The 25,526-nt window shown below is 44.3% G+C and overlaps 1 pseudogene; it reads right to left on the reverse strand.

The window, feature by feature from the left end:
• Window positions 1-249: 249 nt before the first annotated feature.
• LOC141027953 (uncharacterized) lies at window positions 250-864 on the reverse strand (annotated as a pseudogene).
• Window positions 865-25,526: the final 24,662 nt, after the last annotated feature.

Raw genomic sequence — 25,526 nt, forward strand, 5'->3', positions numbered from 1 at the left:
TCATCAATATCAGATTTGGTGGCAAGTAAACATGCACTTTTTAATTTTATTTCAGAAGCAACACTAGATGGTTTATTATTAGGCTTCATTTGTTGCTCAAATTCTTTTGCCACAATCTAATTTTCACTCTTATTTTTCTCCTATTTTGCTTTATTAGCTCTATTAATATCATCTTTCAAAATGGAATCAGGAGTCATAGGAAGCAAAGTAATATTTTTGTCCTTATGAACAAGAGTATACTGATTGTTTCTACCATGGTGTATAGAATTTTTTATCAAATTGCCATGGTCTACCAAGTAATAAGGAACATGCTTGCATAGGTACCACATCACAATCAACATAATCAACATATGTAGAGATACTAAAATACACACGAACAGTACGTGTTACCTTAACCTTGCCGCTGTTGTTGAACCATTGGATGTAGTAAGGATGTGGATGTGGTCTTGTGGTGACAGATAGCTTCTCCACCATCTCCATGCTAGCGAAGTTGTTGCAGCTCCCTCCATCTATGATGATGCGAACAGAACGTTCCTTCACAACTCTCTTTGTATGGAACAAATTATGCCTCTAATTTTGCTCAGCTTGTGTAACCTGCACACTCAAAACACGTTGAGCAACTAAACATTCATACCTGTCAGCATCTTCAGCAGCCATGTATTGCGTCTCATGATCAGAATTATCTCCACCGTGTTCTTCACTTGTAATAAGAGCCAAAGTCTCCTCATCATAGTCACTAGCGGACTCATACCCACCATCCTAAGTAACAATCATCACACGTTTAGATGGGCATTCTCTTGCATAATGACCTCCACCCTTGCAACGACGACAAATAATATCATGTGTTTGCCCTGTTGATGCCATGGATGAAGAAGAGCTCTGTGCTGGCCCAGAAGGTGCATTCTTGGCAGATAGTGGTGGTTGTGCCTGCTTCCTTGCATCATGGTTGGAGGTGGCAGCTGACGGAGGTGCTGGTGTAGCAGAACGTGTGGAAGTAGAGGATGCACGCAGTGTCCATGATGAAGGTCGACCTGCAGAAAAGTTAGTTTGCGCCAATGCCTGTCGATCCTGCACTTCACGTTCAGCTTTGCTAGCAAGATCGAACAAACGAGTGATATTATTATATTCCTTATACTCTAGAATGGTCTGAATCTCTTTATTTAATCCTCCCATAAAACGTGCAAGCATAGCTTCATTATCCTCAACAATACCACATCTAATCATACCAGTTTGTAATTCCTGGTAATATTCTTCTACAAAAAAAATTCCTTGTCTCAAATGCTACAATTTTTTAAGCAATTCACGTTGATAGTATGGTGGAACCCAGCGAGTACGCATAGCAGTTTTCAAAGCAGCCCAAGTAGCTGGAATAGGATATAATCTACAATGTCAGACCACCAAACACATGCAAATCTAGTGAAAGCACAAACAGCAGCAGGAACACGTCTCTCCTCGGGATATTGTAAACACGTAAACCGTTGTTCAGTTTCTAACTCCCAAGTAAGATATATATCAGGAACTTATCTACCCTCAAATGGTGGAATATTCAATTTTAATTTAGGAAAATGGTGATGATCTCGTACCTCAGATAGTGGTGCAGCCCTACCGTTGCGATGATATGCATGAGGACGACCTGGTGGTGGTGGTGCTGGTGGTTGCACGTAGTTCTGATTTCGATCAACCTCATCCTCGTAATTGTCCTTCACCTCTGCAGTAGCAGCAGGAGCTACAGAAGCATCAACAGCAGGTACAGAGGCACGAGAAGTTTGACCAGGCTCAAGGGGAACGCGCTGTGCTCGTCCCACTTGATTTGGAAGGCGATGTTGTTGTTGTTTTTGTAGAGGTGCGACAGGTGCAGCCGGCGGTGGTGGTGGAAAACACGAAAGCAATCCAGCAAACTTTTTATCGAGCTTTGTTTCGAACGTCTTCTCCATGCCATCTATCTTCTCCATGGCCTTTCAAATCTGTTTAGCACATCTTGCACCTGTCCACTCATCATTTGCTGAAACTTATCATGAAGCTCCTTGTTCGTCAATTTCTCCCAGTCAGTCTCGTCGGCTTGTGATCCTGCCATGGTTAGTAGCAATAGAAACACACAAGAATATGATCCTACAAACTACTAAAAAGTGGTGGTGGTGGGTGTCACAAATCCGTCAAGCAAATTCCAATTCTTACCAGTGCTTACCCAGCAGCAGGCGGTGATCGGCAACCGCTGTAGTCAAAACTCTCAAAGCTTGGATAGAGCGATTACCAGGGAGAGTCAAATGCACGACGTAGATGTATGTGGAGCTAGGAAGGCCTATAATATGGTAGCAAAAAGGGTCAGCAATAATCAATTCAGAGATGCAAAGTTGAATAAACGCTCAACGAAGGTACTGTGCTGGTCCTAGGCTAGACCGTACTAGAGACGCGAGCCTAGAACACTAACAAAATCACGGCGCGGCATAGAAACAAGGGAAAAACCCACTCTGGATTTTTTTTGCTCAGTTCTTTTTTTTGCTCTTTTTTTTTGCGCTCCTCTTTTTTTGGCGAAAAATCACTATAATGGCAAGTGTCTGAAAACTCTTCCCAAGTCAAAATAACAGGATAGGCACGAAATTTTCTTGACTATTTTTTCGGAAATCAGGGCAGCGACGACGAAAAAGTGCGACAAAAAATCACTATGATGGCGAGTGTCTCAAAACGCTCCCTGGGACCTAAAAACAGGATAGGGAAAAATATTTTTGGTCGCCGAAATTTTGGCCTAAAAACTACGCGGGTAGTGTTTTTAGGCCAAAATTTCGGCAACCAAAAATATTTTTCCCTATCCTATTTTTAGGCCCCGGGTAGTGTTTTGAGACACTCGCCATCATAGTGATTTTTTGTCGCACTTTTTCGTCGTCGCTGCCCTGATTTCCGAGAAAAAAATAGTCAAAAAATTTTGTGCCCATCCTGTCAGTTTGACCTGGGAAGAGTTTTGAGACACTCGCCATTATAGTGATTTTTCGCAAAAAAAAGAGGAGCGCAAAAAAAACAAAAAAAAGAGCGAAAAAAAATTCCAGAGTGTGCTTTTCCCTTGTTTACGTGCAGCGCCGTGATTTTGTTAGTGTTCTAGGCTCGCGTCTCTAGCACGGTCTAGCCTAGGACCAGCACAGTACCGTCGTTGAGCGTTTATTCAACTTTGCATCTCTGAATTGATTATTGCTTACCATTTTGCTACCATATTATAAGCCTTCCCAGCTCCACATAAGTCTACATCGTGCGTTTGACTCTCCCTGGTAATCGCTATATCCAAGCTTTGAGAGTTTTTGACTACAACGGTTGCCGATCACCACCTGCTGCTGGGTAAGAACTGGTAAGAATTTGAGATTCGCTTGAAGGTTTTGTGACACACCACCATCACCACCACTTCTAGTAGTCTGCAGGATCATATTCTTTTGTGTTTCTATTGCTGCTAACCATGGCAGGTTCACAAGCCGATGAGACTGATTGGGAGAACATGACGAACAAGGAGTTGCATGATAAATTTCAGCAAATGATGAGTGGCCAGGTGGGAGATGTGCTAAACAGATTTGAAGAGGCTATGGAGAAGATAGATGCCGTGGAGAAGTCGTTTGAGACAAAGCTGGATAACAAGTTTACTGAATTACTCAAGCGTCTTCCCCAACCACCACCGGCTGCACATGTCGCACCTCTACAACAACAACCACATCTCCAACGCCGCCTTCCAAATCAAGTGGGACGGGCACAGCGTGTTCCAATTGAGATTGGTCAAAATTCGGGTGCTGCTGCACCTACTGTTGATGCTTCTTTGGCTCCTGCTCCTGCGGCGGCTGAGGAGGATGACGATTATGCGGGCGATTATGAGGATGAGGTTGATCAAAATCAGAACTACGTGCAGCCACCAGCACCACCACCAGCAGGTCGACCTCAGGTATATATTCGCAACGGTAGGCCGACACCACCACCTCAGGTACGAGATCATGACCATCTCCCTAAACTGAAATTGAATATTCCACCATTTGAGGGTAGATATGTTCCTGATATATATCTTACTTGGGAGTTAGAAACTGAACAACGATTTACATGTTTACAATATCCTGAGGAGAGACGTGTTCCTGCTGCTGTTTGTGCTTTCACTAGCTTTGCATGTGTTTGGTGGTCTGAACATTGTAGATTATATCCTGTTCCAGCTACTTGGGCTGCTTTGAAAACTGCTATGCGTACTCGTTGGGTTCCACCATATTATCAACGTGAATTACTTCAAAAATTGCAGCGTTTAACAAAGGGAAAAATTCTGTAGAAGAATATTATCAGGAATTACAAACTGGCATGATTAGATGTGGTATTGTTGAGGAGAATGAAGCTATGCTTGCACGTTTTATGGGTGGATTAAATAAAGAGATTCAGACCATTCTAGAGTATAAGGATTATAATAATATCACTCGTTTATTCCATCTTGCTTGTAAAGCTGAACGTGAAGTGCAGGATCGACAGCCATTCGCGTGAACTAACTTTTCTGCAGGTCGACCTTCATCATGGACACCGCGTGCATCTTCTACTTCCACTTCACCATCACCTCCATCAGGTGCCACCTCCAGCCGTGATACAAGAAAGCAGGCACAACCACCACTCTCTGCCAAGAGCACACCTGCCGGGCCTGCGCAGAGCTCTTCTTCTTCCATGGCATCGACAGGGCACACAAGTGATATTATTTGTCGTCGTTGTAAGGGAAGAGGACATTTTGCGAGAGAATGCAAATCTCAGCGTGTCATGATTGCTACTGAGGATGGTGGGTATGAGTCCGCTAGTGACTATGATGAGGAGACTTTGGCTCCTGAAGACGCTGACAGGTATGAATGTTTAGTTGCTCAACGTGTTTTGAGTGTGCAGGTCACACAAGCAGAGCAAAATCAGAGGCATAATTTGTTCCATACAAAGGGAGTTGTGAAGGAACGTTCTGTTCGCGTCATCATCGATGGAGGGAGCTGTAACAACTTGGCTATCATGGAGATGGTGGAGAAGCTATCTCTCACCACAAGACCACATCCACATCCTTACTACATCCAATGGTTCAACAACAGCGGCAAGGTTAAGGTAACACGTACCGTTCGTGTGCATTTTAGTATCTCTACATATGCTGATTATGTTGATTGTGATGTGGTACCCATGCAAGCATGTTCCTTATTACTAGGTAGACCATGGCAATTTGATAAAAATTCTGTACACCATGGTAGAAACAATCAGTATACTCTTGTTCATAAGGATAAAAATATTACTTTGCTTCCTATGACTCCTGATTCCATTTTGAAAGATGACATTAATAGAGCTAATAAAGCAAAACAGGAGAAAAATAAGAGTGAAAATCAGATTGTGGCAAAGGAATTTGAGCAACAAATGAAACCTAATAATAAACCATCTAGTGTTGTTTCTGAAATTAAATTGAAAAGTGCATGTTTACTTGCCACAAAATCTGATATTGATGAACTAGATTTCCACAAATCTGTTTGCTATGCTTTTGTGTGCAAAGAGGCATTATTTTCATTCGAGGACGTGCCTTCCTCTTTGCCCCCTGCTGTCACTAACATTTTGCAGGAGTTCGCTGACGTCTTCCCACAAGACGTGCCACCGGGATACCACCTATTCGAGGGATTGAGCATCAAATTGACTTAATTCCCGGTGCATCGCTACCCAACCGTGCACCATACCGTACCAATCCAGAGGAGACGAAGGAGATTATGCGTCAAGTACAGGAGCTGCTCGACAAAGGTTATATACGCGAATCTCTTAGTCCTTGTGCTGTTCCTATTATACTCGTGCCTAAAAAGGATGGTACGTCGCGTATGTGTGTTGATTGTAGAGGCATTAATAATATTACTATTCGTTATCGTCATCCTATTCCTAGGCTAGATGATATGCTTGATGAATTGAGTGGCTCTACAATATTCTCCAAAGTTGATTTGCGTAGTGGATACCATCAAATTCGTATGAAATTGGGAGATGAATGGAAAACTGCATTTAAAACTAAGTTTGGTTTATATGAGTGGTTAGTCATGCCTTTTGGGTTAACTAATGCACCTAGTACTTTCATGAGACTAATGAACGAAGTTTTACGTGCTTTCATTGGACGATTTGTGGTAGTCTATTTTGATGATATACTGATTTATAGCAAATCTTTGGAAGAACATTTGGAACATTTACGTGCTGTTTTTATTGCTCTACGTGATGCACGTTTGTTTGTAACCTTGGGAAGTGCACCTTTTGCACCGACCGAGTATCTTTTCTTGGCTATGTTGTTACTCCACAGGGAATTGAAGTTGATAAAGCCAAGATTGAAGCTATTGAGAGTTGGCCGCAGCCCAAAACGGTCACACAAGTGCGGAGTTTTCTTGGACTCGCTGGTTTCTATAGGCGTTTTGTGAGAGATTTTAGCACCATTGCTGCACCTCTCAACGAGCTTACAAAGAAGGATGTGCCTTTTGTTTGGGGTACCGCACAGGAAGAAGCCTTCACGGTATTGAAAGATAAGTTGACACATGCTCCTTTACTCCAACTTCCTGATTTTAATAAGACTTTTGAGCTTGAATGTGATGCTAGTGGCATTGGATTAGGAGGTGTGTTATTACAAGATGGCAAACCTGTTGCATACTTTTCTGAAAAATTGAGTGGGCCTAGTCTGAATTATTCTACTTATGATAAAGAACTATATGCTCTTGTTCGGACTTTAGAAGCATGGCAACATTATTTATGGCCCAAAGAATTTGTTATACATTCTGATCATGAATCTTTGAAACATATTAAAAGTCAAGCTAAACTGAATCGTAGACATGCTAAATGGGTTGAATTCATTGAAACTTTCCCTTATGTCATTAAACACAAGAAGGGTAAAGAAAATGTTATTGCTGATGCATTGTCTCGTCGCTATACTATGCTTTCACAACTTGACTTCAAAATATTTGGTTTGGAGACCATCAAAGATCAATATGTGCATGATGCTGATTTTAAAGATGTATTGCAGAATTGTAAAGAAGGAAGAAGCTGGAACAAGTTTGTCGTTAATGATGGATTTGTGTTCCGTGCTAACAAGCTATGCATTCCAGCTAGCTCTCTTCGTCTTTTGTTGATGCAGGAGGCGCATGGAGGAGGATTAATGGGACACTTTGGCGTGAAGAAGACAGAGGACGTACTTGCTACACATTTCTTTTGGCCAAAGATGAGACGGGATGTTGAGCGTTTTGTTGCTCGCTGCACTACATGTCAAAAAGCTAAGTCACGACTCAATCCTCATGGTTTATATATGCCATTGCCTGTACCTAGTGTTCCTTGGGAGGATATATCTATGGACTTTGTTTTAGGTTTACCTCGAACAAAGAAGGGGAGGGATAGCATATTTGTTGTCGTGGATAGATTCTCGAAAATGGCACACTTTATACCATGTCATAAAAGCGATGATGCTGTTAATGTTGCTGATTTGTTCTTTCGTGAAATTATTCGCTTGCATGGTGTGCCAAATACTATTGTTTCCGATCGTGATACTAAATTTCTTAGCCACTTTTGGAGATGTTTATGGGCTAAGTTGGGGACTAAACTGCTTTTTAGTACTACTTGTCACCCCCAAACTGATGGACAAACTGAAGTAGTCAATAGAACATTGTCTACTATGCTTAGTGATGAGGACATCAATACAATTATTACACCCACAGTCCCTGCTGCTATACATACTGGACCAATTACTAGAGCTCGCGCACGCCAATTAAATTACCAGGTACTTTCGTTTCTTGCTAATGATTCTAATGTTCATGAGAATATGATGCTGCCTAAATTGGATACATTTGTTTTGCTTACAAATGAAGGGCCTAGCTTTGAGAAGGATGAACATTGGAGCAAGAACAAGCATGGAGATGATGGCATGCGCATGGGGAACAAGAACGGAGTTACAAGTGATGATTTCAGGACGTTGAAGCCACCATAATGCGTGCATGAAGCCTTGGACGAAATATACAAGATGCTACTTCATAACTTTCGTCCAGAGGCTATTCTAGGTGCTGCGTCACCTTATTATTGGGCCAGGCCCATGTAATTTCGAAATACATAAGTATAGGCTGTTTTTAGAGTCCGTATGTGTGGGGAAACAAGAGATAGGGTTGGTTTCGGACCCCTTCCTCAAGGGCCACGAAATTCCCCCCTCTTCCTCCATATATACAGCCCTTAGGGCGTCGTTTAGACTTTGGGTTTTGTTTAGATTAAAAGTTCGCCATAGCTGCAAATTCGCGTACTTCGTTTGTGTTCAGCGACCAGACAAAGGCGTCACAGAACCCCACCTTGATCAATAAAGCTTTCATCTTATATTCGCAATATCCAGATTGCAATCTCAGTTTCTTGCCTGTTCTTCGTTTGCTCGCAGGAAACAGACCCTCGTGGTCAGGTTGATCGTGCTCCGGCGTGGTCGATAACCTCTCGGAGTTGGTTTAGCGATTGCTAAGGCGCGACGTCCTCGCACGTTCGTAGTCGGATCGTCAAAGTCGACTTCCATCAAAGCGATATTCATCATCTCATCGAAAGACGGGACACCTTTGCCTCTATCACTTAGGGCTGTTTTGAAGAATAATAAGAAAATGTGGGAAGAATGCTTGCCTCATATTGAGTTTGCTTATAATCGTACATTGCATTCTACTACTAAGATGTGCCCTTTTGAAATTGTGTATGGTTTCCTACCTCGTGCACCTATTGATTTGTTGCCTCTTCCATCTTCGGAGAAGGTTAATTTTGATGCTAAACAACGTGCTGAATTGATCTTAAAAATGCATGAGTTAACTAAGGAAAACATTGAGCGTATGAATGCTAAATATAAACTTGCTGGAGATAAGGGTAGAAAACATGTTTGTTTGCACCTGGAGATCTTGTTTGGTTACATTTGCGTAAGGATAGATTTCCTGATTTGCGCAAATCAAAGCTAATGCCACGTGTTGATGGTCCTTTTAAGGTGTTAGAGAAAATAAATGATAATGCATATAAACTTGAGCTGCCTGCAGATTTTGGGGTTAGTCCCACTTTTAACATTGCAGATTTGAAGCCTTATTTGGGTGAGGAAGATGAGCTTCCGTCGAGGACGACTTCATTTCAAGAAGGGGAGGATGAGGAGGACATCAATACCATTGTTACACCCACAGCCCCTGCTGCTATACATACTGGACCAATTACTAGAGCTCGCGCACGCCAATTAAATTACCAGGTACTTTCGTTTCTTGGTAATGATTCTAATGTTCATGAGAATATGATGCTGCCTAAATTGGATACATTTGTTTTGCTTACAAATGAAGGGCCTAGCTTTGAGAAGGATGAACATTCGAGCAAGAACAAGCATGGAGATGATGGCATGCGCATGGGGAACAAGAACGGAGTTACAAGTGATGATTTCAAGACGTTGAAGCCACCATAATGCGTGCATGAAGCCTTGGACGAAATATACAAGATGCTACTTCATAACTTTCGTCCAGAGGCTATTCTAGGTGCTGCGTCACCTTATTATTGGGCCAGGCCCATGTAATTTCGAAATACATAAGTATAGGTTGTTTTTAGAGTCCGTATGTGTGGGGAAACAAGAGATAGGGTTGGTTTCGGACCCCTTCCTCAAGGGCCACGAAATTCCCCCCTCTTCCTCCATATATACAGCCCTTAGGGCGTCGTTTAGACTTTGGGTTTTGTTTAGATTAAAAGTTCGCCATAGCTGCAACTTCGCGTACTTCGTTTGTGTTCAGCGACCAGACAAAGGCGTCACAGAACTCCACCTTGATCAATAAAGCTTTCATCTTATATTCGCAATATCCAGATTGCAATCTCAGTTTCTTGCTTGTTCTTCGTTTGCTCGCAGGAAACAGACCCTCGTGGTCAGGTTGATCGTGCTCCGGCGTGGTCGATAACCTCTCGGAGTTGGTTTAGCGATTGCTAAGGCGCGACGTCCTCGCACGTTCGTAGTCGGATCGTCAAAGTCGACTTCCACCAAAGCGATATCCATCATCTCATCGAAAGACGGGACACCTTTGCCTCTATCACTCAGATTGGTTTGGATATGATGAACTAACCCTAATTTTTTTGGCTTTTTCCTGGACTGTAGGTATGAAGAACAGACTCGATCTAAACTACGAAAAATTATAAAATCTCACCGAGCAACCTGGAATTCTGATACCACTTGATAGAGGCGAAGGTGTCCCGATGTTTCGATGAGATAGCTATCGTTTTCTGAGGAGTCGACTTTGACGATCCGACTACGAACGTGCGAAGACGTCGCGCCTTAGCAATCGCTAAACCAACTTCCGAGGGTTTATTGACCACGTCGGAGCATGATCAACCTGACCACGAGGGTCTATTTCCTGCGAGCAAATGAAGAACAAGCAAGAAACTGAGAGTGCAATCTGGATATTGAGAATTAAAGAGGAAAGCTTTATTAATGAAGGTGGGGTTCTGTGACGCCTTTGTCTAGTTGTTGAACACAAACGAAGTACGCGAAGTTGCAGCTATGGCGAACTTTTAATCCAAACAAAACCCAAAGTCTAAACGACGCCCTAAGGTCTGTATATATGGAGGAAGAGGGGAGAATTTCGTGGCCCTTGGAGGAGGGGTCCGAAACCAACCCTAACTCTTGTTTCCCCACACATACGGACTCTAAAAACAACCTATACTTAAGTATTTTGAAATTACATGGGCCTGGCCCAATAATAAGGTGACGCAGCACGTAGAATAGCATCTGGACGAAATTTATGAAGTGGCATCTTGTATATTTCGTCCAAGGCTGCATGCACTCCTTATGGTGGCTTCAAAGTCCTGAAATCATCACTTGCAACTCCGTTCTTGTTCCCCTTGCGCATGCCATCATCTCCATGCTTGGTCTTGCTCCAGTGTTCATCCATCTTATCCATGCCAGGCCCTTCATTTGTAAGCGAAACAAATGTATCCAAATTAGGAAGCATCATATTCTCATGAACATTAGAATCGTTACCAAGAAACGAAAGTACCTGATAATATAATTGGCGTGCGCGTGCTCGAGTAATTGGTCCAGTATATGTAGCAGTAGGGGCTGTGGGTGTAACAATGGTATTGATGTCCTCATCAGTGATGATCCTTGCCGGAACTCCGAAACGACACACCAATTCTTTCAAGAACTTGATAGCTGACAGAGCAGTCACCTTCCTCATGGCAGTCACTTCCGGCCACTTTGTAAACTTGCCGATGGCAACGAACAAGAATTCAAAGCCCCCGATTGCTCGGGGGAAGGTGCCAAGGATATCGAGCCCCCAGACCGAAAATGTCCATGAGAGAGGGATTATCTGAAGAGCTTGGGCAGACAAGTGTGTTTTCTTGGAATGGAACTGACAGGCTTCCCATGTCGTGACGAGCTCAACTCTGTCTTGGAGGGCTGTGGGCCAATAGAATCCTTACCAGAATGCTTTCCCAACTAATTCCCTTGATCCAATGTGTGAGCCGCACATTCCTCTTTGAATCTTAGCCAACAGTTCCTTTCCATCCTCCTGGCAGACACACTTCAATTTCACACCGTTGGGCCTCCTTCTGTACAGAGTGTCATCGACAAACTGATACATACTGGCCCTTCGGGCTACTTTCTCAGCTTCATCTGGGTCACCGGGGAGTTCTCCGGTTTGGAGGAAGTGGATGATGTGCCTTGCCCAAGTTGGAGCATGTGGCTCGGCAACGAGGACTAGCAGCACCTCCTCGGCTGCGGGAGCACTAGCCTCGTTCGCGGGGTCCATAGGCCCTGCTGGAGGGGGTGGTCCGACAGGCTGTGAGGAGTTGTTTCCGGCAGGATCTCTGCCGGGAGCGGATGGCTCGCTCGGGAGAGGCTTACCGTAGTCCAACTTTCTCTTTTTCCGAGCCATTGTGGTTGGTGATACGGAGGGTTGAGAGAGGTGGAGAACAAAAGTTCCTGGTTCCACATGAATCTTCTGCGCAGCACACTTTGATAGGTGATCAGCTATGCTGTTTTCCGCACGGGGCACTTGCTCTGTTTGCAACCCGTCAAAGCGCTCCTCTAACCTCCTCACTTCCTCAACTTATGCTTCCATCAATGGGCTTTGGTAATCCTTGTTGACTTTTCTCACCACTAACTGTGAATCTCCTCGAATGATCAGCTTCTTGATTCCCAATTCTGCTGCAATCCTGAGCCCGGCAAGGAGCCCTTCATACTCAGCTGTATTGTTGGTGGCTTCTTCCCGGGCAAAGTGCATTTGGATGACGTACTTCAAGTGCTCCTCGGAGGGGGCAACAAGAAGCATGCCAGCTCGTGCACCTTGTAGGGAAAAAGCACCATCAAAATACATAATCCATTCTTGGGGTGATTCCTTGCCGGGGAGAGATGTTTCTGTTGCTTCCTCATCAGGGGTTGGCGTCCATTCTGCAATAAACTCTTCCAGCGCCCTACTTTGAATGGTTGAAGTGCTCTCAAACTTCAAACCAAAGCTGCATAACTCCAAAGCCCACTCCACTATTCTGCCAGTAGCCTCAGGGTTTCGGAGTATCGTCTCCAACGGAAAACGAGTAAGAACCATGATCTCATGGGCTTGGAAGTAGTGGCGCAGTTTCGTTGAGGCCATGACGAGGCCAAAGATCAACTTTTGCACACCAGAGTACCTCGATCTAGCCCCTTGCAACAAGGAGCTGACGAAGTACAATGGGCGCTGCACCACTTTCTTCCTTGCCGCGTCCTTGGGGTTGCACTCGTTGCCGTGCCTACTGCTGTTTTGATCGTCTTCTGACTTTGCTGCGGTTTGGCCGCTCTCTGCTTCATCCACTTCTCGCTGTGCTACCAAGGCTGCACTGACCACTTGGTTGGTTGCTGCCAAGTAAAGCAGTAACGGCTCTTGAGGTTTGGGTGCAACCAAGGTAGGCACAGATGACAGGTAAGCCTTCAACTCTTGCAAGGCTGTATCTGCTTCTGGGGTCCACTTCATAGGCCCTGCCTTCTTCAAAATTTCGAAGAACGGCAAGGCATGCTCGGCAGACTGGGGAATGAATCTGCTTAATGTGGCAATGCATCCCGTCAAGCGCCTCACATCCTTAACTGTCCTTGGCGCTTGGATCTGCTCAATGGCCTTGATCTTGTCGGGGTTGGCTTCAATCCCCCGATGGGACACGAAGAATCCAAGTAGCTTGCTGGAGGGAACACCAAACACACACTTCTCCGGGTTAAGCTTCAAGTTGATCTTGCGCAAATTAGCAAATGTCTCCTCCAAATCCTGGATAAGGGTGGCCTTATCCTTGGTCTTGACCACAATGTCATCTATATAGGCTTCTATGTTTCTGTGTAGTTGTGGCTTGAAACCAATCTGTACTGCTCTCGCAAAAGTACACCTGGCACTCTTCAATCCGAAAGGTATGCGGACAAAGCAGTATGTACCACATGGTGTGATGAATGATGTCTTCTCCTCATCTCCTTTGGACATGAAGATCTGGTGATATCCGGAGTAAGCATCCAGAAAGGAGAGCAGATCGCAACCTGAACTAGAATCCACAATCTGATAGATGCGCGGCAAGGGGAATGGGTCCTTCGGGCAAGCCTTATTGAGATCTGTGAAATCAATGCAAAGCCTCCATTTCCCATTCACCTTCCGAACTACCACAGGGTTGGCCAACCATGTAGGGTGCAATACTCCTGTGACCAATCTAGTTGCCTCTAACTTCTTCATTTCCTCGGTTATGAACTGCTGCCGCTCCAAGGCTTGCTTCCTAACTTTTTGCTTGACGGGTCAGACATGTGGGCAGACAGCAAGGTGGTGCTCGATTACCTCCCTGGGAACACCGGGGATATCAGATGGTTGCCAGGCAAACACATCGATATTTGCCCGCAGGAAGGCAACGAGCGTGCTTTCCTATTTGTCGTCAAGGGTGGCGCTGATGGTGAAAGTACCATCAACACCAGCCAGCCCTGCCGAGACCTTCTTCACTTTGGGAGTTGCAACCTTGGATCTCTTGCTGTTGGAACACTCCGGCACGTCGTCAACAGGTGTCGTGCACTCGGAGGGGGCAGGCTTCCCGGACTCCTTGCTGGAGCTCCTACAATCCCTCTTATTTCCATTGCTTTCCTTGGCGGGGACCGTTGTCGCCGCAGCCTCTGCTACGGCGGCATCCTGATACATCCTGTCCACACACATAATTGCATCCTTCTCATCTGATGGGACGGTAATGACTCCCAATGGCCCAGGCATCTTCAAAGTGTTGTAAGCATAATGGGATGCTGCCATGAACTTGACCAAGGCCGGTCGTCCCAGAATCCCATTATACGGCAGGGGGAGCTCAACCACATCAAACACAATCTTCTTAGTCCTATAGTTCAGCTCTCCCCCAAACGTCACCGGCAACTTAATCTTTCCCTTGGGACGGCTCCTACCGGGATTGACTCCTTGAAACGTGTCGGTAACCTCCAGCTCTTCCTCTCCTATCTGAAGCTTGTTAATAACTGCTGGGGAAATCAGATTCAACCCGGCCCCGCCATCCACTAACATCTTTGTGACTTTGAGGTTGTGAATTGTGGGGAGACCAACAATGGCAAACACCCTACTGCGGTGGTGCGGCAAGGGTGGTCCTCCTCATCAAAGATGATGGGCGTGCGGGACCATTTGAGCGGCTTCCGGGCCTCTGGCGCTGGCTCCACGACATTGACCTCCCGTGCCCATCGCTTGAGCTGGCGATGGGAGGACTGCAAAAATGCACCCCCATCAATGCATAGGGCATCAGTGGCCTTCTGAAATTCCTGCTCCTGGTTTCCTCTTCATTCCCTCTATCAGTCAAATCATCACAGGTTTCCTTCTCTTGGCCCCTGGCGGGTTTTCCTTGGTTCCGAAAGGGTTTGCCGAGACGGTTTGCTTCACCGCCTCAGCCCTTTCCGCCAGCAGCATTCTGACCATTCTCCTTATCACGCTTATCATACTTTGCTGTCTATCTCTTGACAAGCTGCTCAACTTGATAATACTCATGAAGGTCATGGCCCTTGGTCCGGTGGATCTTGCAGTATGGGCCACCACTTTTCCCGGCTTTCTCCGCGGTAGCGGCTTCCCGGCAGGCAGTGCACGCGGCAATTTCCTTACCGGGGGCCTCAGCCTCGGCCTTCTTGCCGGTACTAGGCGTGCGAGAGCCTTCCACAGTCATCACTGTCTTATCTCTTGGCTTCTTCTTGCGCTTCTTGCTCTTTCTTTGACTGGTTGATTCATCTTCTTCCACTGAATCAACATTGATGCAATCCTCCTCCCCATGCAACTTCGTTCCTTCCTCCATCCGAGCACACTTATCCACTAATGTGTATAGCTCCTTCACAGTCTTGGGCAACCGCACATTCATCTTAGAACGAATGCGACGGTTGCGCACATTGGACTGGAAGGCTTGATAGAGGCAAAGGTGTCCCGTCTTTCGATGAGATAATGGATATCGCTTTGGTGGAAGTCGACTTTGACGATCCGACTACGAACGTGCGAGGACGTCGCGCCTTAGCAATCGCTAAACCAACTCCGAGAGGTTATTGACCACACCGGAGCACGATCAACCTGACCACGAGGGTCTATTTCCTGCGAGCAAACAAAAAACAAGTAAGAAACTGAGATTGCAATCTAGATATTGCGAATATAAGATGAAAGATTTATTGATCAAGGTGGGGTTCTGTGACGCCTTTGTCTGGTCATTGAACACGAACGAAGTACGCGAAGTTGCAGCTATGGCGAACTTTAATCTAAACAAAACCCAAAGTCTAAACGACGCCCTAAGGGCTGTAGATATGGAGGAAGAGGGGGGAATTTCGTGGCCCTCGGGGAAGGGGTCCGAAACCAACCCTATCTCTTGTTTCCCCACACATACGGACTCTAAAAACAGCCTATACTCAAGTATTTCGAAATTACATGGGCCTGGCCCAATAATAAGGTGACGCAGCACCTAGAATAGCCTCTGGACGAAAGTTATGAAGTAGCATCTTGTATTTTCGTCCGAGGCTTCATGCACGCATTATGGTGGCTTCAACGTCCTGAAATCATCACTTGTAACTCCGTTCTTGTTCCCCTTGTGCATGCCATCATCTCCATGCTTGTTCTTGCTCCAATGTTCATCCTTCTCCAAGCTAGGCCCTTCATTTGTAAGCAAAACAAATGTATCCAATTTAGGCAGCATCATATTCTCATGAACATTAGAATCATTACCAAGAAACAAAAGTACCTGGTAATTTAATTGGCGTCGCGAGCTCTAGTAATTGGTCCAGTATGTATAGCAGCAGGGGCTGTGGGTGTAACAATGGTATTGATGTCCTCATCATCCTCCCCTTCTTGAAATGAAGTCGTCCTCGACGGAAGCTCATCTTCCTCACCCAAATAAGGCTTCCAATCTGCAATGTTAAAAGTGGGACTAACCCCAAAATCTGCAGGCAGCTCAAGTTTATATGCATTATCATTTATTTTCTCTAACACCTTAAAAGGACCATCAGCACGTGGCATTAGCTTTGATTTGCGCAAATCAGGAAATCTATCCTTACGAAAATGTAACCAAACAAGATCTCCAGGTGCAAACACAACATGTTTTCTACCCTTATCTCCAACAAGTTTATATTTAGCATTCATACGCTCAATGTTTTCCTTAGTTAACTCATGCATTTTTAAAATCAATTCAGCACGTTGTTTAGCATCAAAATTAACCTTCTCTGAAGATGGAAGAGGCAACAAATCAATAGATGCACGAGGTAGGAAACCATACACAATTTCAAAAGGGCACATCTTAGTAGTAGAATGCAATGAACGATTATAAGCAAATTCAATATGAGGAAAGCATTCTTCCCACATTTTCTTATTATTCTTCAAAACAGCCCTGAGCATAGTAGACAATGTTCTATTGACTACTTCAGTTTGTCCATCAGTTTGGGGGTGACAAGTAGTACTGAAAAGCAGTTCAGTCCCCAACTTAGCCCATAAACATCCCCAAAAGTGGCTAAGAAATTTAGTATCACGATCTGAAACAATAGTATTTGGTACACCATGCAAGTGAATAATTTCACGAAAGAACAAATCAGCAACATTAACGGCATCATCGCTTTTATGACATGGTATAAAGTGTGCCATTTTCGAGAATCTATCCACGACAACAAATATGCTATCCCTCCCCTTCTTTGTTCGAGGTAAACCTAAAACAAAGTCCATAGATATATCCTCCCAAGGAACACTAGGTACAGGCAAAGGCATATATAAACCACGAGGATTGAGTCGTGACTTAGCTTTTTGACATTTAGTGCAGCGTGCGACAAAGCGCTCAACATCTCATCTCATCTTTGGCCAAAAGAAATGTGTAGTAAATACGTCCTCCGTCTTCTTCACGCCAAAGTGTCCCATTAATCCTCCTCCATGCGCCTCCTGCAACAACAAAAGACGAATGGAGCTAGCGGGAATGCATGGCTTGTTAGCACGGAACACAAATCCATCATTAACGACGAACTTGTTCCATGTTCTTCCTTCTTTACAATTCCGCAATACATCTTTAAAATCAGCATCATGCACATATTGATCTTTGATGGTCTCCAAACCAAATATTTTGAAGTCAAGTTGTGAAAGCATAGTATAGCGACGAGACAATGCATCAGCAATAACATTTTCTTTACCCTTCTTGTGTTTAATGACATAAGGGAAAGTCTCAATGAATTGAACCCATTTAGCATGTCTACGATTCAGTTTAGCTTGACTTTTAATATGTTTCAAAGATTCGTGATCAGAATGTATAACAAATTCTTTGGGCCATAAATAATGTTGCCATGTTTCTAAAGTCTGAACAAGAGCATATAATTATTTATCATAAGTAGAATAATTCAGACTAGGCCCACTCAATTTTTCAGAAAAGTATGCAACAGGTTTGCCATCTTGTAATAACGCACCTCCTAATCCAATTCCACTAGCATCGCATTCAACTTCAAAAGTCTTATTAAAGTCAGGAAGTTGGAGTAAAGGAGCATGTGTCAACTTATCTTTCAATACCGTGAAGGCTTCTTCCTGTGCGGTACCCCAAACAAAAGGCACATCGTTCTTTGTAAGCTCGTTGAGAGGTGCAGCAATGGTGCTGAAATCTCTCACAAAACGCCTATAGAATCCTGCGATGCCTAGAAAACTCCTCACTTGTGTGACCGTTTTGGGCTGCGGCCAACTCTCAATAGCTTCAATCTTGGCTTTATCAACTACAATTCCCTGTGGAGTAACAACATAGCCAAGAAAATACACTCGGTCGGTGCAAAAGGTGCAGTTCCCAAGGTTACCAAACAAACGTGCATCACGTAGAGCAATAAAAACAGCACGTAAATGTTCCAAATGTTCCTGCAAAGATTTGCTATAAATGAATATGTCATTAAAGTAAACTACCACAAATCGTCCAATGAAAGCACGTAAAACTTCGTTCATTAATCTCATGAAAGTACTAGGTGCATTAGTTAACCCAAAAGGCATGACTAACCACTCATATAATCGAAACTTAGTTTTAAATGTTGTTTTCGATTCATCTCCCAATTTCATACGAATTTGATGGTATCCACTACGCAAATCAACTTTGGAGAATATTGTAGAGCCACTCAATTCATCAAGCATATCATCTAGCCTAGGAATAGGATGATGATAACGAATAGTAATATTATTAATGGCTCTACAATCTACGCACATACGCGAAGTACCATCCTTTTTCGGCACTAAAATGATAGGAACAGCACAAGGACTAAGGGATTCGCGTATATAACCATTGTCGAGCAGCTCCTGTACTTGACGCATAATCTCCTTCGTCTCGTCTGGATTGGTATGGTATGGTGCACGCTTGGGTAATGACGCACCGGGAATTAAGTCAATCTGATGCTCAATCCCTCGAATGGGAGGTAATCCCGGTGGCACGTCTTGTGGAAAGACGTCAGCGAACTCCTGCAAAATGTTAGTGACAGCAGGAGGCAAAGAGGAAGGCACGTCCTCGAATGAAAATAATGCCTCTTTGCACACAAAAGCATAGCAAACAGATTTGCTGAAATCTAGCTCATCAATATCAGATTTGGTGGCAAATAAACATGCACTTTTCCATTTAATTTCAGAAGCAACACTAGATGGTTTATTATTGGGCTTCATTTGTTGCTCAAATTCTTTTGCCACAATCTGATTTTCACTCTTATTCTTCTTCTGTTTTGCTTTATTAGCTCTATTAATATCATCTTTCAAAATGGAATCAGGAGTCATAGGAAGCAAAGTATTATTTTTATCCTTATGAACAAGAGTATACTGATTGTTTCTACCATGGTGTACAAATTTTTTATCAAATTGCCATGGTCGACCAAGTAATAAGGAACATGCTTGCATAGGTTCCACATCACAATCAACATAATCAGCATATGTAGAGATACTAAAATGCACACGAACAGTACGTGTTACCTTAACCTTGCCGCTGTTGTTGAACCATTGGATGTAGTAAGGATGTGGATGTGGTCTTGTGGTGAGAGATAGCTTCTCCACCATCTCCATGCTAGCCAAGTTGTTGCAGCTCCCTCCATCTATGATGACGCGCACAGAACGTTCCTTCACAACTCCCTTTGTATGGAACAAATTACGCCTCTCATTTTGCTCAGCTTGTGTGACCTGCACACTCAAAACACGTTGAGCAACTAAACATTCATACCTGTCAGCGTCTTCAGGAGCCATGTATTGCGTCTCATGATCAGAATCATCTCCACCGTGTTCTTCACGTGTGATAAGAGCCAAAGTCTCCTCATCATAGTCACTAGCGGACTCATACCCACCATCCTCAGTAGCAATCATCACACGCTGAGATTTGCATTCTCGCGCATAATGTCCTCTTCCCTTACAGCGACGACAAATAATATCACTTGTGTGCCCTGTTGACGCCATGGATGAAGAAGAGCTCTGTGCAGGCCCGGCAGGTGTGCTCTTGGCAGATAGTGGTGGTTGTGCCTGCTTTCTTGTATCACGGCTGGAGGTGGCACCTGATGGAGGTGCTGGTGCAGTGGAAGTAGAGGATGCACGCGGTGTCCATGATGAAGGTCGACCTGCAGAAAAGTTAGTTCGTGCCAATGCTTGTCGATCCTACCCTTCACGTGCAGCTTTACGAGCAAGATGGAATAAACGAGTGATACTAGTATACTCCTTATACTCTAGAATGGTCTGAATCTCTCTATTTAATCCACCCATAAAACGTGCAAGCACAGCTTCGTTCTCCTCAACAATACCACATCTAATCATGCCAGTTTGTAATTCCTGATAATATTCTTCTACAGAATTTTTCCCTTGTCGTAAACGCTACAATTTTTGAAGCAGTTCAGGTTGATAATATGGTGGAACCCAACGAGTACGCATAGCAGTTTTCAAAGCAGCCCAAGTAGCTGGAATAGGATATAATCTACAACGTTCAGACCACCATACACATGCAAAACTAGTGAAAGCACAAACAGCAGCAGCAACCCGTCTCTCCTCGGGATATTGTAAACATGTAAAATGTTGTTCTGTTTCTAACTCCCAAGTAAGATATATATCAGGAACATATCTACCCTCAAATGGTGGAATATTCAATTTCAGTTTAGGAATCTGGTCATTATCTCGTACCTGAGGTGGTGGTGCAGGCCTACCGTTGCGAATATATACCTGAGGTCGACCTGCTGGTGGTGGTGCTAGTGGCTGCACGTAGTTCTGATTTTGATCAACCTCATCCTCACAATCGCCCACATAATCGTCATCCTTCTCAGCCGCCGCTGCAGCAGGAGCCAAAGAAGCATCAACAGTAGGTGCAGCGGCACCCGAATTTTGACCAGTCTCAATTGGAACGCGCTGTGCTCGTCCCACTTGATTTGGAAGGCGGCGTTGGAGATGTTGTTGTTGTTGTTGTTGTAGAGGTGCGACAGGTGCAGCCGGTGGTGGTTTGATGAGGACATCAATACCATTGTTACACCCACAGCCCCTGCTGCTATACATACTGGACCAATTACTAGAGCTCGCGCACGCCAATTAAATTACCAGGTACTTTCGTTTCTTGGTAATGATTCTAATATTCATGAGAATATGATGCTGCCTAAATTGGATACATTTGTTTTGCTTACAAATGAAGGGCCTAGCTTTGAGAAGGATGAACATTGGAGCAAGAACAAGCATGGAGATGATGGCATGCGCATGGGGAACAAGAACGGAGTTACAAGTGATGATTTCAAGACGTTGAAGCCACCATAATGCGTGCATGAAACCTTGGACGAAATATACAAGATGCTACTTCATAACTTTCGTCCAGAGGCTATTCTAGGTGCTGCGTCACCTTATTATTGGGCCAGGCCCATGTAATTTCGAAATACATCAGTATAGGCTGTTTTTAGAGTCCGTATGTGTGGGGAAACAAGAGATAGGGTTGGTTTCGGACCCCTTCCTCAAGGGCCACGAAATTCCCCCCCCCCCTCTTCCTCCATATATACAGCCCTTAGGGCGTCGTTTAGACTTTGGGTTTTGTTTAGATTAAAAGTTCGCCATAGCTGCAACTTCGCGTACTTCGTTGGTGTTCAGCGACCAGACAAAGGCGTCACAGAACTCCACCTTGATCAATAAAGCTTTCATCTTATATTCGCAATATCCAGATTGCAATCTCAGTTTCTTGCTTGTTCTTCGTTTGCTCGCAGGAAACAGACCCTCGTGGTCAGGTTGATCGTGCTCCGGCGTGGTCGATAACCTCTCGGAGTTGGTTTAGCGATTGCTAAGGCGCGACGTCCTCGCACGTTCGTAGTCGGATCGTCAAAGTCGACTTCCACCAAAGCGATATCCATCATCTCATCGAAAGACGGGACACCTTTGCCTCTATCAAGTGGTATCAGATTTCCAGGTTGCTCGGTGAGATTTTACAGTTTTTCTAGTTTAGATCGAGTCTGTTCTTCATACCTACAGTCCACGAAAAAGCCACAAAAAAATTAGGGTTAGTTCATCATATCCGAACCAATCTGAGCCTTTGCATAATCTTTTTAGGGTTTTTGCTTTGTTGAATTTGCGGTTGCATCGTCGTGTCAAGTTGCTGGTCTTAGAGCCTAGTCTTTTAGAGTTTCGAGTTCTGGTCATAAGTTGTCACGCCGCCGCCGCACCATCATCATCGCCTTGCCATCTACCACCATTGCTTATCCGCCACCGCTTTGCATCCGTATCCATATACCACCACCAATCCGTATCCATATACCACCACCGATCCGTATCCATATACCACTACCGCTACCATATACCACCACCGCTGCCATATCCTACCGCCATATATCCACCACCAATCCGAGTTCTTTTCATATTCGGTTGGTTTTAGAGATCCATATATTTTCCGTTTCGTGTTTCCTTGCCTGAGTAGGTCTCGAAAAAAAAAGAGTCTGGAGACCCCCGGGCAGTTTTTAGGCCAAAATTTCGGCAACCAAAAATATTTTTTCCCTATCCTATTTTTAGGCCCCGGGTAGTGTTTTGAGACACTCGCCATCATAGTGATTTTTTGTCGCACTTTTTCGTCGTCGCTGCCCTGATTTCCGAAAAAAAATAGTCAAAAAATTTTGTGCCCATCCTGTCAGTTTGACCTGGAAAGAGTTTTGAGACACTCGCCATTATAGTGATTTTTCGCAAAAAAAAAAGAGGAGCGCAAAAAAAAAGAGCGCAAAAAAAAAAGAGCGAAAAAAAATCCAGAGTGTGCTTTTCCCTTGTTTACGTGCAGCGCCGTGATTTTGTTAGTGTTCTAGGCTCGCGTCTCTAGCACGGTCTAGCCTAGGACTAGCACAGTACCGTCGTTGAGCGTTTATTCAACTTTGCATCTCTGAATTGATTATTGCTTACCATTTTGCTACCATATTATAAGCCTTCCCAGCTCCACATAAGTCTACATCGTGCGTTTGACTCTTCCTGGTAATCGCTATATCCAAGCTTTGAGAGTTTTTGACTACAACGGTTGCCGATCACCACCTGCTGCTGGGTAAGAACTGGTAAGAATTTGAGATTCGCTTGAAGGTTTTGTGACACACCACCATCACCACCACTTCTAGTAGTCTGCAGGATCATATTCTTTTGTGTTTCTTTTGCTGCTAACCATGGCAGGTTTACAAGCCGATGAGACTGATTGGGAGAACATGACGAACAAGGAGTTGCATGATAAATTTCAGCAAATGATGAGTGGCCAGGTGGGAGATGTGCTAAACAGATTTGAAGAGGCTATGGAGAAGATAGATGCCGTGGAGAAGTCGTTTGAGACAAAGCTGGATAACAAGTTTACTGAATTACTCAAGCGTCTTCCCCAACCACGACCGGCTGCACATGTCGCACCTCTACAACAACAACAACCACATCTCCAACGCCGCCTTCCAAATCAAGTGGGACGGGCACAGCGCGTTCCAATTGAGATTGGTCAAAATTCGGGTGCTGCTGCACCTACTGTTGATGCTTCTTTGGCTCCTGCTCCTGCGGCGGCTGAGGAGGATGACGATTATGCGGGCGATTATGAGGATGAGGTTGATCAAAATCAGAACTACGTGCAGCCACCAGCACCACCACCAGCAGGTCGACCTCAGGTATATATTCGCAACGGTAGGCCGGCACCACCACCTCAGGTACGAGATCATGACCATCTCCCTAAACTGAAGTTGAATATTCCACCATTTGAGGGTAGATATGTTCCTGATATATATCTTACTTGGGAGTTAGAAACTGAACAACGATTTACATGTTTACAATATCCTGAGGAGAGACGTGTTCCTGCTGCTGTTTGTGCTTTCACTAGCTTTGCATGTGTTTGGTGGTCTGAACATTGTAGATTATATCCTGTTCCAACTACTTGGGCTGCTTTGAAAACTGCTATGCGTACTCGTTGGGTTCCACCATATTATCAACGTGAATTACTTCAAAAATTGCAGCGTTTAAGACAAGGGAAAAATTATGTAGAAGAATATTATCAGGAATTACAAACTGGCATGATTAGATGTGGTATTGTTGAGGAGAATGAAGCTATGCTTGCACGTTTTATGGGTGGATTAAATAAAGAGATTCAGACCATTCTAGAGTATAAGGATTATAATAATATCACTCGTTTATTCCATCTTGCTTGTAAAGCTGAACGTGAAGTGCAGGATCGACAGCCATTGGCGCGAACTAACTTTTCTGCAGGTCGACCTTCATCATGGACACCGCGTGCATCTTCTACTTCCACTTCACCATCACCTCCATCAGGTGCCACCTCCAGCCGTGATACAAGAAAGCAGGCACAACCACCACTCTCTGCCAAGAGCACGCCTGCCGGGCCTGCGCAGAGCTCTTCTTCTTCCATGGCATCGACAGGGCACACAAGTGATATTATTTGTCGTCGTTGTAAGGGAAGAGGACATTTTGCGAGAGAATGCAAATCTCAGCGTGTCATGATTGCTACTGAGGATGGTGGGTATGAGTCCGCTAGTGACTATGATGAGGAGACTTTGGCTCTTATTACACGTGAAGAACATGGTGGAGATGATTCTGAAAATGAGACGCAATACATGGCTCCTGAAGACGCTGACAGGTATGAATGTTTAGTTGCTCAACGTGTTTTGAGTGTGCAGGTCACACAAGCAGAGCAAAATCAGAGGCATAATTTGTTCCATACAAAGGGAGTTGTGAAGGAACGTTCTGTTCGCGTCATCATCGATGGAGGGAGCTGTAACAACTTGGCTAGCATGGAGATGGTGGAGAAGCTATCTCTCACCACAAGACCACATCCATATCCTTACTACATCCAATGGTTCAACAACAGCGGCAAGGTTAAGGTAACACGTACCGTTCGTGTGCATTTTAGTATCTCTACATATGCTGATTATGTTGATTGTGATGTGGTACCCATGCAAGCATGTTCCTTATTACTAGGTAGACCATGGCAATTTGATAAAAATTCTGTACACCATGGTAGAAACAATCAGTATACTCTTGTTCATAAGGATAAAAATATTACTTTGCTTCCTATGACTCCTGATTCCATTTTGAAAGATGACATTAATAGAGCTAATAAAGCAAAACAGGAGAAAAATAAGAGTGAAAATCAGATTGTGGCAAAGGAATTTGAGCAACAAATGAAACCTAATAATAAACCATCTAGTGTTGTTTCTGAAATTAAATTGAAAAGTGCATGTTTACTTGCCACAAAATCTGATATTGATGAACTAGATTTCCACAAATCTGTTTGCTATGCTTTTGTGTGCAAAGAGGCATTATTTTCATTCGAGGACGTGCCTTCCTCTTTGCCCCCTGCTGTCACTAACATTTTGCAGGAGTTCGCTGACGTCTTCCCACAAGACGTGCCACCGGGATACCACCTATTCGAGGGATTGAGCATCAAATTGACTTAATTCCCGGTGCATCGCTACCCAACCGTGCACCATACCGTACCAATCCAGAGGAGACGAAGGAGATTATGCGTCAAGTACAGGAGCTGCTCGACAAAGGTTATATACGCGAATCTCTTAGTCCTTGTGCTGTTCCTATTATACTCGTGCCTAAAAAGGATGGTACGTCGCGTATGTGTGTTGATTG

Source organism: Aegilops tauschii, chromosome 1, assembly GCF_002575655.3.
Source record: "Aegilops tauschii subsp. strangulata cultivar AL8/78 chromosome 1, Aet v6.0, whole genome shotgun sequence".
NCBI classification, from domain to species: domain Eukaryota; kingdom Viridiplantae; phylum Streptophyta; class Magnoliopsida; order Poales; family Poaceae; genus Aegilops; species Aegilops tauschii.